The sequence below is a fragment of the Pristiophorus japonicus genome, chromosome 13, assembly GCF_044704955.1.
Source record: "Pristiophorus japonicus isolate sPriJap1 chromosome 13, sPriJap1.hap1, whole genome shotgun sequence".
Lineage (NCBI taxonomy): Eukaryota > Metazoa > Chordata > Chondrichthyes > Pristiophoridae > Pristiophorus > Pristiophorus japonicus.
The window spans coordinates 36,177,183-36,189,900 of NC_091989.1; the positions used below are offsets into that span (position 1 = coordinate 36,177,183).

Below are 12,718 nucleotides of genomic sequence, written 5' to 3' on the forward strand. Positions count from 1 at the left end.
GCGTAGTGCTACCAAGAAAGGGCAGGGAGACATTCATCTCGGATCTCCACAGCACACACCCAGGTATAGTAATGATGAAAGCGATAGCCAGATCCCACGTGTGGTGGCCCGGTATCGACTCTGACTTAGAGTCCTGTGTACGGCAATGCAGCGTGTGTGCTCAGTTGAGCAATGCGCCCAGAGAGGCACCACTAAGTTTGTGGTCCTGGCCCTCCAGACCATGGTCGAGGATCCATGTCGACTATGCGGGCCTGTTTCTCGGTAAAATGCTCCTGGTGGTGGTGGATGCTTTTTCAAAATGGATTGAATGTGAAATAATGTCGGGAAGCACCGCCACCGCCACCATTGAAAGCCTGAGGGCCATGTTTGCCACCCACGGCCTGCCTGACATACTGGTCAGTGACAACGGGCCATGTTTCACCAGTGCCGAATTTAAAGAATTCATGACCCGCAATGGGATCAAACATGTCACCTCGGCCCCGTTTAAACCAGCCTACAATGGGCAGGCAGAGCGGGCAGTACAAACAATCAAGCAGAGCCTCAAACGAGTCACAGAAGGCTCACTCTAAACCCGCCTGTCCCGAGTACTGCTCAGCTACCGCACGAGACCCCACTCGCTCACAGGGGTGCCCCCGGCTGAGCTACTCATGAAAAGGACACTAAAAACCAGACTCTCGCTGGTTCACCCCAACCTGCATGATCAGGTAGAGAGCAGGCGGCAGCAACAAAATGTAAACGATGGTCGCGCCACTATGTCACAGGAAATTGATCTGAATGACCCTGTGTATATGCTAAACTATGGACAGGGTCCCAAGTGGATTGCGGGCACAGTGATAGCTAAAGAAGGGAGTAGGGTGTTTGTAGTCAAACTAGACAATGGACAAATTTGCAGAAAGCACATGGACCAAACGAGGCTGCGGTTCACAGGCTGCCCTGAACAACCCACAGCAGACACGACCTTTTTCGAGCCCACAACACACATCCAAAGGATCAACGACACCACGCCGGACCAGGAAATTGAACCCATCACGCCCAACAGCCCAGCAAGGCCAGGCTCACCCAACCACCCTGCAGGGCCAACAACACGCCAGCCCAGCGAGGGCACAGCCAATACATCAGAAGAGACATTTGTACCGAGGCAATCCACCAGGGAAAGAAAGGCTCCAACTGCCTCACCTTCTAAATAGTTTTCACTTTGACTTTGGGGGGGGAAGTGATGTTGTGTATCTGTAAAGCATGCACTCCCATGTTCTGCCACCAGGGAGCGCATCCCCTGAAGTCCCAAGGAATCCCAACATACATTGGGAGCACTGGATATAAGCCGGCCCCTAAGACCTGTTACTCACTCTGGAGTATCTTAATAAAGACTGAGGTCACTGTTACTTTAACCTCCCTGTGTGCAGTCTCACCTGTGTTAGGAACACAACAGACATGACTAATAAAAGCTATCATCTATTCAATAGCTGTGTTTCTAGGTAGAAAGGAACCCAGTCAATTTGCTCCAACTGATATTTGGGGTGTTATTCAGTTGTCACACTATTTTAACACTGAGACATAAAAAAATAAGCATGTGTTTCCATTTAATGCCTAATATACAAATATTTATGGTAGTGATATTTTAGAGCAGTTAAAGAAAAGAACTTGTTTTCACTTATCACCTTTCTCAGAAAAATCCCAAAGCATTTCCTACGTAATGAATGACCTTGTGTTGTGATGTGGGTAGACATGTCTGTCGCTTGGGTCCCACAAGGAACAGTGACGTGAATGACCAGCTATTTGGTGGTTTGGTTGAAGGAAGAATGCTGGTCAGGAGAACTCCCTGTTCCTCTTCAAGTAGTGACTTGGCATCTCTAGAGGCCGGAATTGCCCCTTTCGATAAGGCCTCTGACCGCTGGAAAATGGCGGTCACGGGGCGGCGCGGAATGGCTGCTGACTTTCCGTGGAAGGGCCGCCATTTTAGAAATTGCCCTTCCTCAGGACGGGACCACCCCGCCTGTTTTCCCGCCGCGACGTGCACGACGAGCCGTCCCCTTACCATCTGGCGGGGACCCCCTCACGAAATTGCTCGACTGAAATTGCCCCTTACCCAAAATCGCCCTGTGGGAGCAACCCCACCACTGGTCGGTGCACTCCGTGTGAAATGGCGGCACGGCCACCCTTAAAGAGGAGTGTGCACTGCCACGGCTGCCATGTTATTTCTTTTTGGCAGCCTACACCCGGGTTCAGCTGGGCCGCCAACAGGCAGCCTGACACCCCCTCTTGGGTGCCAGACTGCTGGCCCGGCCGAAACCCTCCCTGGTGGCCCAGTGGACTTAACTAAAATGAATGCAGAGTTCGCAGCGGCTCTCCCCTTTAACTGAAGGGAAGAGACATTGTGACGCGCCGCGCTGATGACTGACAGCGGCAGACACTCCGTCCCGCCTCCACTTCCGTCCCGCTAGCGACGGTCACTGCGCTCCGCTCCCACTTCTGCCCCGATGATGATCCACTTCCACCCCGCCGGAAAAAAAACAGCTGAATTTCGCTGGGTAGACTGCCGCATCCATTGCGGCGGTCAGAACACTTCAAAAACGGTAGGTGCGCCCCAATTTCTACTCCTAGGATCCAGCTGAACCAGCAGACAGGGCCTTGTTTAACATCTCACCTGAAGGACAGCACCTCAAACAATGCAGTGCTCCCACAGCATGCATTGTCTGCTTACATCGTGCACTGAATTTCTGGGGTTGACGCTGGGATCAGCTTGGCTCGGTTATGAGATCCAATCTAGAGGCAATATTATTTACACAGTCCCCTGAGTTACTTCATATCAATTAGAATTAAATAGTATTAAACATATCAAAATATAAACTAATTGTGCTTCTTGTATGCAATGTTTCAGTGTGCTTACAGAAGGACTTCGAAACCAGTGGGGTGCATTTCCCATGAGAAGCACTAGCTGGGCTGCATGAAGCTTTGAAGGAGGGGTCCCACAACATCAGGAAAAGATGACTCAGTGGAGAAAAATTAAAAGTTTGGCTCCACTTATTTTGACTAGAGAGCAGAATGCATTTGCCGATATCTTGATGTAGATCACTTCTGTCTATTAATACTGAGAAATCAGCATGGTTGAATGATTTTTGTGTGCCCCTGTTTGAAATATTAAGGTTTCTGATACAGTCTGGAATGTCAGAGTAGAAGTGCGTTTCTCCAATGACCGTACTCATCAGAAAGCCCATATTCACTTGTACCTGCAATGCATCACCTTGAACACCTTTTAAGGAAACCCAGTAATGCACCAGCTGTATTGAATTTTACTGTCCCAGGTATCCTTACCGCTTTTTAATGCATTAAAATGTTCAAACTATGTTAACGCAGATATGATGATGCATATTGCTTTGATGCAAGCTGCAAAAGTAATTAGTGGGCTATTTTTTAAATTATTGTAATTGTCAGGTTCCTGTGATTCCCTCAATACCACACGTCCCTTGTCTGCAATCTTCCCGCTGTAGAGTTTGCGGTTGTGTGCTCGCACTCAACAATTCCCTTGTGTAACAATTGAGCAGTCGGTGTATGTCGCATTGTGTGCCTTGTGGAGGAGGAAGTTCTTAAACAATACGCTGACTTTTTAATCTGTGACCTTTGGTGACCTTGTACTCTAGTACTGACGAACAAGATTCCTTTCTGTTGACATATTAGAAATGCGGGTTAAAGCATCAACATCAAAAACATCAATAGCTTCTGATTACTTTCCATAACCAAGAGTTGCAAATTGTTATGACGCTGCATGACATAGCTAATCACTTTGACACTGTTGTCAGATTGACTGGGAGGAACGCCAGGATGGGGGAAATTGATGAACAACCCGACCAATCTTAGCCCAAACTATGCGGTTTATATACAATTCTGGTATCAAAAACAATTGACTAGAAGATGCAATTCTCATGTAATAAATATGATCAATGCTCTTCTTGTCTTAGCATTTATTTGCTTCTATTAAACTTCTCTCAGTGCTTTATTTCTACTGGTGTTAAAACGGTTAATTCCCACGTTAAAAGTACATGGAGGGATTTGGTACCAGTAGTTGAAGCGTTCATATGGAATTAGTGGTGATCCTGATTTCTCCTCTCAGATGGATGAACTAGGAAAAAGGTGACTTATCTATTGGTTGCAAGTAACCACAGTAACTAGGCTGAATAAAAAGAAGTAACTTGAACCGATTGGGTCTGAATCACTGCAATAATGGGCTTAACTAATATAGTTCTTGGCAGAAGGGTACAGCAGGAGGGCGAGGAGGCATTAGAGAGGCGGGGCAGCAGAGTCGGGAGGCCTACAAAAGGCCCATCAGTCGGGAGGCGCCAGCGGGAGGTCGAGGAGGCCGACCGGTGCAGCTGCAGCAGGGAGGCAAAAAAGAAGTGGAAAGAAATCGAAAGGTGATGTCACAGCCAAGGGGGTAAGTGATTGGCTGGTGATTGGTGAGTAGCTTTACTTTCTTTTCTTTATCAGTAAGTAACCTTTAGCATTGTTGTTGCCAAATTAAGTTAATCTAAGGGTTAAGACATGGCAGGAGAGCTCGGCCACGTATTATGCGCCTCCTGTAATACGTGGGAAGTCAGGGACGCTTCCAGTGTCCCTGACGACTACGTGTGCAGGAAGTGTATCTGCCTGCAGCTCCTGACGGACCGCATTGCGGCAGTGGAGCTGCGAGTGGATTCACTCTGGAGCATCCATGATGCTGAGAGTGACGTGAATAGCACGTTTCATGAGTTGGTCTTGCCGCAGGTAAAGGTTAGACAGCCAGATAGGGGATGGGTGACCAACAGGAAGAGCAGTGCAAGGAAGGTAGTGCAGGGGTCCCTTGCGGTCATCTCCCTGCAAAACAGATACACCACTTTAGGTACTGTTGAGGGGGATGACTCATCAGGGGGGAGCAGCAGCAGCCAAGTTCATGGCACCATGGTTGGCTCTGCTGCACAGGAGGGCAGGAAAAAGAGTGGGAGAGCTATAGTGATAGGGGAGTCGATTGTAAGGGGAATAGATAGGCGTTACTGCGGCCGCAACCGAGACTCCAGAATGGCATGTCGCCTCCCTGGTGCAAGGGTCAAGGATGTCTCAGAGCGGGTGCAGGACATTCTGAAAAGGGAGGGTAAACAGCCAGTTGTCGTGGTGCACATAGGTACTAACGATATAGAAAAAAATGGGATGAGATCCTACGAGACGAATTTAGGGAGCTAGGAGCTAAATTAAAAAGTAGGACCTCAAAAGTAGTAATCTCAGGATTGCTACTAGTGCCACGTGCTAGTCAGAGTAGGAATCGCAGGATAGCTCAGATGAATACGTGGCTTGAGGAGCGGTGCAGAAGGGAGGGATTCAAATTCCTGGAACATTGGAACCGGTTCTGGGGGAGGTGGGACCAGGACAAACCGGACGGTCTGCACCTGGGCAGGACCAGAACCAATGTCCTAGGGGGAGTGTTTGCTAGTGCTGTTGGGGAGGAGTTAAACTAATATGGCAGGGGGATGGAATCGTATGCAGGGAGACAGAGGGAAGTAAAATGGGGGCAGAAGCAAAAGATAGAAAGGAGAATAGTAAAAGTGGAGGGCAGAGAAACCCAGGGCAAAAAACAAAAAGGGCCACATTATAGCAAAATTCTAAAGGGGGAAAGTGTGTTAAAAAGACAAGCCTGAAGGCTCTGTGCCTCAATGCGAGGAGTATTCGGAATAAGGTGGACGAAATAACTGCGCAGATAGCAGTTAATGGATATGATGTAATTGGCATCACGGAGACATGGCTCCAGGGTGACCAAGGCTGGGAACTCAACATCCAGGGGTATTCAACATTTGGGAAGGATAGACAGAGAGGAAAAGGAGGCGGGGTGGCGCTGCTGGTTAAAGAGGAAATTAATGCAATAGTAAGGCGGGGCATTAGCCTGGATGATGTGGAATCGGTATGGGTGGAGCTGCGGAATACCAAAGGGCAGAAAACGCTAGTGGAAGTTGTGTACAGGCCACCAAACAGTAGTAGTGAGGTTGGGGACAGCATCAAACAAGAAATAAAGGATGCGTGCAATAAAGGTACAGCAGTTATCATGGACGATTTTAATCTACATATTGATTGGGCTAACCAAACTAGTAGCAATACGGTGGAGGAGGATTTCCTAGAGTGTATTAGGGATGGTTTTCTAGACCAATATGTCGAGGAACCAACTAGAGAGCTGGCCATCCTAGACTGGGTGATGTGTAATGAGAAGGGACTAATTAGCAATCTTGTTGTGCGAGGCCCTTTGGGGAAGAGTGACCATAATATGGTAGAATTCTTTATTAAGATGGAGAGTGACACAGTTAATTCGGAAACTAGGGTCCTGAACTTAAGGAAAGTTAACTTCGATGGTATGAGGCGTGAATTGACTAGAATAGACTGGCAAAGGATACTTAAAGGGTTGACGGTGGATAAGCAATGGCAAACATTTAAAGATCACATGGATGAACTTCAGCAATTGTACATCCCTGTCTGGAGTAAAAATAAAACGGGGAAGGTGGCTCAACCGTGGCTAACAAGGGAAATTAAGGATAGTGTTAAGACCAAGGAAGAGGCATATAAATTGTCTAGAAAAAGCAACAAACCTGAGGACTGGGAGAAATTTAGAATTCAACAAAGGAGGACTAAGGGTTTAATTGAGAGGGGGAAAATAGAGTACGAGAGGAAGCTTGCAGGGAACATAAAAACTGACTGCAAAAGCTTCTATAAATATATGAAGAGAAAAAGATTAGTGAAGACAAACGTAGGTCCCTTGCAGTCAGATTCAGGTGAATTTATAATGGGGTACAAAGAAATGGCAGACCAATTGAACAAATACTTCGGTTCTATCTTCACGAAGGAAGACGCAAATAACCTTCCGGATGTACTGAGGACAGTAGGTCTAGTGAGAAGGAGGAACTGAAGGATATCCTTATTCGGCGGGAAATTGTGTTGGGGAAATTGATGGGATTGAAGGCCGATAAATCCCTGGGGCCTGATAGTCTGCATTCCAGAGTACTTAAGGAAGTGGCCCTAGAAATAGTGGATGCATTGGCGATCATTTTCCAACAGTCTATCGACTCTGGATCAGTTCCTATGGACTGGAGCGTAGCTAATGTAACACCACTTTTTAAAAAAGGAGGGAGGGAGAAAATGGGTAATTATAGACCGGTTAGCCTGACATCAGTAGTGGGGAAAATGTGGGAACCAATCATTAAGGATGAAATAGCAACGCATTTGGAAAGCAGTGACAGGATCAGTCCAAGTCAGCATGGATTTATGAAAGTGAAACCATGCTTGATGAATCTTCTGGAATTTTTTGACGATGTAACTAGCAGAGTTGGCAAGGGAGAACCAGTGGAGGTGATGTATTTGGACTTTCAAAAGGCTTTTGACAATGTCCCGCACAAGAGATTGGTGTGCAAAATCAAAGCACATGGTATTGGGGGTAATGTACTGATGTGGATAGAGAACTGGTTGGCAGACAGGAAGCAGAGAGTCGGGATAAACGGGTCCTTTTCAGAATGGCAGGCAGTGACTAGTGGAGTGTCGCAGGGCTCAGTGCTGGGACCCCAGCTCTTTACAATATACATTAACGATTTAGATGAAGGAATTGAGTGTAATATCTCCAAGTTTTCAGATGACACTAAACTGGGTGGCGGTGTGAGCTGTGAGGAGGATGCTAAGAGGTTGCAGGGTGACTTGGAGAGGTTAGGTGAGTGGGCAAATGCATGGCAGGTGCAGTATAATGTGGATAAATGTGAGGTTACCCATTTTGGGGGCAAAAACACGAAGGCAGAATATTATCTGAATGGCGGTAGATTAGGAAAAGGGGAGGTGCAACGAGATCTCGGTGTCATGGTTCATCAGGCATTGAAAGTTGGCATGCAGGTACAGCAGGCGGTGAAGGCGGCAAATGGTATGTTGGCCTTCATAGCTAGTGGATTTGAGTATAGGAGCAGGGAGGTCTTACTGCAGTTGTACAGGCCCTTGGTGAGGCCTCACTTGGAATATTATGTTCAGTTTTGGTCTCCTAATCTGAGGAAGGACGTTCTTGCTATTGAGGGAGTTCAGCGAAGGTTCACCAGACTAATTCCAGGGATGGCTGGACTGACATATGAGGAGAGACTGGATCAACTGAGCCTTTATTCATTGGAATTTAGAAGAATGAGAGGGGATCTCATAGAAACGTATAAGATTCTGACGGGACTGGACAGGTTAGATGCGGGTAGAATGTTCCTGATGTTGGGGAAGTCCAGAACCAGGGGACATAGTCTTAAGATAAGGGGTAGGTCACTTAGGACTGAGATGCGGAGAAACTTCTTCACTCAGAGAGTTGTTAACCTGTGGAATTCCCTGCCGCAGAGAGTTGTTGATGCCAGTTCATTGGATGTATTCAAGAGGGAGTTAGATATGGCCCTTACGGCTAAAGGGATCAAGGGATATGGAGAGAAAGCAGGAAAGGGGTACTGAGGGAATGATCAGCCATGATCTTATCGAATGGTGATGCAGGCTCGAAGGGCTGAATGGCCTACTCCTGCACCTATTTTCTATGTTTCTATGTTGGATCCAGAGCCATATTAGGTGAAGATTCTTGGTTCTGAATTCCCACCCATGAACAACAGGCGCCATCCTGATTGTAGCCTGTGGTCCCAGTCATGTGCATATGGTTGTCTTAATAGCTCAAAAAGTAAACAAGTGACACACTTGGCATTACTGCATCTAGGTTCGGTTACTGATTTTTTTCAAATTGGAGTTATTTTATGACGTACTTTAGCAGCAGATGAAGAAGCTGTGGACTGATGCAGCTTTCAAAGCAAATGTTGTCTCACTATTGCAAAGTCCAGTTTAGAAATAAATACCAGAACAGTGAAACTGTAAGAATCCGGTCATCTGGCACTTTAATATGCAGGAGATTTCTGTTTTTATTTCATTTTTAATGCAGCAGTAAATGTATAAAAGTTTAAGGCATTGCTCATGGGTAATTGTTTTTAAATTGCCTTTCCCTTCCTGTAACCATCTACTCGTCAATCACTCTGATCATAGGAATATACGAACAGGGAACAGGAGTAGCATAGAATCATAGAAATTTACGGCACAGAAGGAGGCCATTCAACCCATTGTGTCTGTGCCCGTCAAGAAAGAGCTATTCAGCCTAATCCCATTTTCCAACTCAGTCTGTAGCCCTATAGGTTCTGGCATTTCAAGTGCCTATCCAAGTACTTTTTAAATGTGATGAGGGTTTCTGCTTCTATCACCCTTTCAGGCAGTTTGTTTCAGATCCCCACAACCCTCTGGCTGAAAACATTTCTCCTCAACTCCCCTCTAATTCTTCTACCAATTACTTTAAATTTATACCCCCTGGTCATTGACCTCTCTGCTAAGGGAAATAGGATCTTCCAATCCACTTTATCTAGGCACCTCGTAATTTTAAACACCTCAATTAAATCTCCCCTCAGCTTCCTGTTCCAAAGAAAACAACCTCCGCCTATCCAATCTTTCCTCAGAGCTAAAGTTCTCCTGTCCTGGCAACATCTCGTAAATCTCCTCTGTACCCTCTCTAGTGCAATCACATCTTTCCTGTAATGTGACCAGAATTGTACGCAGTACTCTAATTGTGGCCTAACTAGTGTTTTATACAGTTCAAGCATAACCTCCCTGTTCTTATATTCTATACCTCGGCTACTAGAAGGATAGTATCCCGTATGCCTTCTTAACCACCTGATCTACCTGTCCTGTTACTTTCCGGGATCTTCGGACATGTACTCCAAGGTCCCTCTGTTCCTCTGCAATTCTCAGCACCCTGCCATTTATTGTGTATTCCTTTACCTTGTTAGCCATCCCCAAATGCATTATCTCACACTTTACTTGGATTGAATTCCATTTGCCACTTTTCTGCCCACCTGACCAGTCGATTGTTACCTTCCAGCAGTCTATAGCTTTCTTCCTCATTATCAACCACATGGTCAATTTTTGTATCAATATTTGTATCAATGAGTAGGCCATTTAGCCTAAAAATAAAAAGAATTACATTTACGTTGCCTTCACATACACTGATGGGCTAAACACAATTGATCTTTTCTTTCTCTTGATATACGTGTCAACACATTAATGCAGTATGTCAAAGAATCAGCAAGTTATCCATCTCAAGTCCCAAAACTGTCAAATCATCATGTTTCTCTGATATACTTTGCCAATAATGCAATATGTAGGAAAAAGATCAATGCCTTGCACTCATATAAGTATAATAACTGGGCCAAAACATGGGGATATGCAAAGTTGATTCCACAAAATATTTGATTGGTTGAAATGAGACTGTTTAATTCCTACTGGGAAAGTGGAGTAGGTCAGTTGGTTGCGATGGGGCTTGAGACCAGAAGGTCTTGTGTTCACTCAAGCCTCAGAGTGCTGGAGGGGAAGCAGGAAACTTCAACATGGCTTGTTAGCCGCTCGTTTGACAATGGGGATCGGTACTGCACTCAGTCGGTACTTTCATGTCTGATAGAGTCTATCATTTGTGGTTAATCTCTCTCTCCTGGCAGGCGCCAAACCATATGGAAGTTGAATATTTCAAATAATGTGCACTGCTAATGAAGACATACCCTTCTTGTTTAATCACACATTCAGATTGTTAATAACTTCGAACTTTTCCCTCTCAGGCTGTAATGGGTTAATGAACTGATTGATGGAGAAAAAAACTGAAAAAAATCATGCAGTTTGTGTGACCCTCAACCATTCTCCTATTTTAATGTTTGTGCAGAAATCAAACTTTGGTGGCTTACTGACAAAAGCCCTACGATATGACAAGTGCCCTTTGAGAAATAAATGGGCACGTGATAATGTCAGCAGATCTGTTCAATGTTGGCTGCTCAAGTACTAATGGCTACATTATTCATTAGGTAACAGTGCTCCATCACAGAATTACAAAGAGTCTGGGAACTGACTGTGGTTTAGAAAATCATGCAGTCTGTTGATACAGTACTAATAATCGCTAAGAATGCCTACACAGGCTGTTAAAACTGGTTCTACTTTGCAAACCTTGGAAAGCTAATATATTTACAACATGCACAATTATCCTCATTGGCACTTTTAGAGAATTATCACAAATAAAATCATAGACTGAGGTGCCACCTGGAGTTACATTATTGTGAGAACACCTGGCAGTCCTGGGACTGAAACCATTTGGGCTCCTCGCCGAGTTATGCAGCTTGACGTTGAAACAAATACACATCTCTTTAATTTATTGTTTAAAAAGCTCTGCTTGTAACTTGCACCTGTTTACTCTCACTCATGGACTATTATTCAATTGTAATATGGTACATTTCACTGAATTCTGCTAGGAATCTAAAATGTGATACTAACATAGTAATAATCACACAATTCCATATACCTCGAGCTCCTACATCACTAACTATCCTTATTAACACTTGCATTACGCCTGCTGTACTGTGTTGAGAACATCAGCTGTATAATGGTATAGTTTAAATGTATAAGTATAACAAACTACATTATAACAGTGACTACACTTCAAAAAGTACTTAATTGGCTGCAAATCATTTTGGGACATCCGGTGGACGTGAAAGGCACTATATAAATGCCCATCTGGTCTGCATCGGCTCTTTCGAAGAGCAATCCCCTGCTCTTTCCCCATGTCCCTGCAATTTTTTTCTCTAGAGTTGTATTCCCTTGATGTTTCCAAGATATTAAGGGCAACAGATTGGGTAAATAGAAAGAAACTATTTCCACTGGTTGGGGAGTCGAGGACTAGGGGACATCGTCTAAAAATTAGAGCCAGACCTTCAGGAGTGAAGTCAGGAAACACTTCTACACACAACGGGTGGTAGAAGTTTGGAACTCTCTTCTGCAAATGGCAATTGATGCTGGATCAATTGTTAATTTTAAATCGGAGGTTGACAGCTTTCTGTTAACCAAAGGTATTAAGGGATATGGACCAAAGGCAGATGTATAGAGTTAGGTCGCAGATTACCCATGATCTCATTGAATGGCGGAGCAGGCTCAAGGGGCTGAATGGCCTACTCCTGTTCCTATGTTCCTATGTTGTCCTTCAAGTATTCATCCAATTCCCTTTTGAAGGCTACTATTGAATCCTTTTCTGCGGCAGCGAGGCCACGCTAAGATGCCCCTCGCGAAAGATTTGTTGCATCTGTCTCCCAAGGAGGAGAAGAGGAAACATAAGAAGAAATGCTTGGTGCAAAGCCCGAACTCCTACTGCATGGATGTCAAGTGGCCTGGTTGCTGCAAAATCACCACCGTGTTCAACCACGCTCAGACCGTCGTGTTGTGTGTCGGATGTTCCACCGTGCTCTGCCAGCCCACTGGGGGAAAGGCCAGGCTAACAGAAGAAAGCAGCACTAAGATGAAGGTTGAGGTCGGAGGATGGGTTCGACTACCCACACGGCTGGTCAGTGGCACTCTCGCTGAGGGACACTGAGACACTTACTCGTCCCCCGGCCGGTGGTGGGGGAGAGGGGCAGCTGGATGAGAAGGGGGCGCTTCACTGCCCCGTAACCTCACCCATCTGGTTTCTACACATTTTTTTTTGGAACCTCTTGCTGGTATTGAGTTCTTTGTTTAAAAGAATTGTCAAAAATAAAATGACGCAACGCTAAAAAAAAACTATTCAATCCTATCATGCGGTGCATTCCAAATCCTGGCCACTTGTGTGAAAAGAAGTTTATCCTCAGGTCGTCTCTGGTTCTTTTGC

General features: G+C 45.4%; 1 protein-coding gene across 3 annotated transcripts in view; it reads right to left on the minus strand.

Annotated features, from left to right (window-relative positions):
* sema3c (sema domain, immunoglobulin domain (Ig), short basic domain, secreted, (semaphorin) 3C) overlaps positions 1-12,718 on the minus strand; it is a 151,298-nt gene that overhangs the window by 106,984 nt on the left and 31,596 nt on the right. The gene's annotated exons all lie outside the window — the stretch shown is intronic.